Raw genomic sequence first — 1,001 nt, 5'->3', positions numbered from 1 at the left:
AGCAGAGCAATGGAAAAGGAGAGGCAGAAGGAAGTCAATGATTTATCTCTTGTTTTGACAGAGAGGCACATCTAGTCTATGCTGTTGTCCATGTGAGCCATCTCCCAAATGCATACCTTTGATGTGAGATTTTTGTGACAGCACAGTAAGGACTGCAGGTGGTCAGAATTTACTAGCACAAAATGAACTGACACGAAAGGGTGAGTGGACAAAGGAAGGATGCAGTTAGAATACAAAGCCAGGCTGGAACTTAACAGCTTCTCTAGCCCTCAGCTGCTTTTACTCTTCTGGTGACACTGGAAAAAGGAAGCATTCCCTGCCTAGGCTGCTTCCACTGGTTATTTGGATCATCACCGGTGCCTCAATTTCCTAGTCCAGAAAATGGCTATGGCAAGAGAACATACCGAGTAGGCCTGTTGGGAGGGGTAAATGAGTTCACATCTATAAAGAAATTAGAACAGTGCCAGCCACCTCAACATGCTGAATATTCACTGTTGTTGTTCACGATGGTGATGCTATTATTGTTATGACAGCATGATGTGGGGAGGGAGTTTCCAAGTGGAAAGAAGACAGGCTTTGTGGTCATGACACATGGGGCTGAATACTAATTCCACCCCTTGCTAGTTGAGTGATTGGGAGGAAACTAAACTTCAGTGCTCTTAAATGTAGGGGGATATGAGTATCTTACTTCACAGAAAATGAGACTACAATTGTTCAACATATGATAACCATTATTTTTAGTGGCATTAAATCAGTGACGAGTAGAGCTTAACGGTGTTCTGTGTGGTCACCGAAAAGGCCCCTTTTGTGGCTGTTGGTCCTTTTCTGTGACAGACAAGAAAATGGCCTTAGACATAGCCTGGCAAGTTGGAAGTAAAAGGATTTAGTAAGCCATCTCTTTCTTGCTTTAAATAGCATGTTGCTGCTGGGCATCAAGGCACACCCAAACTGCACTTAGATCAAGTTTCTAACTCAGCATTTCCTGGATGCTGATATTAGGC

The sequence above is a fragment of the Lepus europaeus genome, chromosome X, assembly GCF_033115175.1.
Source record: "Lepus europaeus isolate LE1 chromosome X, mLepTim1.pri, whole genome shotgun sequence".
Taxonomy (NCBI): Eukaryota; Metazoa; Chordata; class Mammalia; order Lagomorpha; family Leporidae; genus Lepus; species Lepus europaeus.
Note: the sequence above shows the minus strand (reverse complement) of the source record.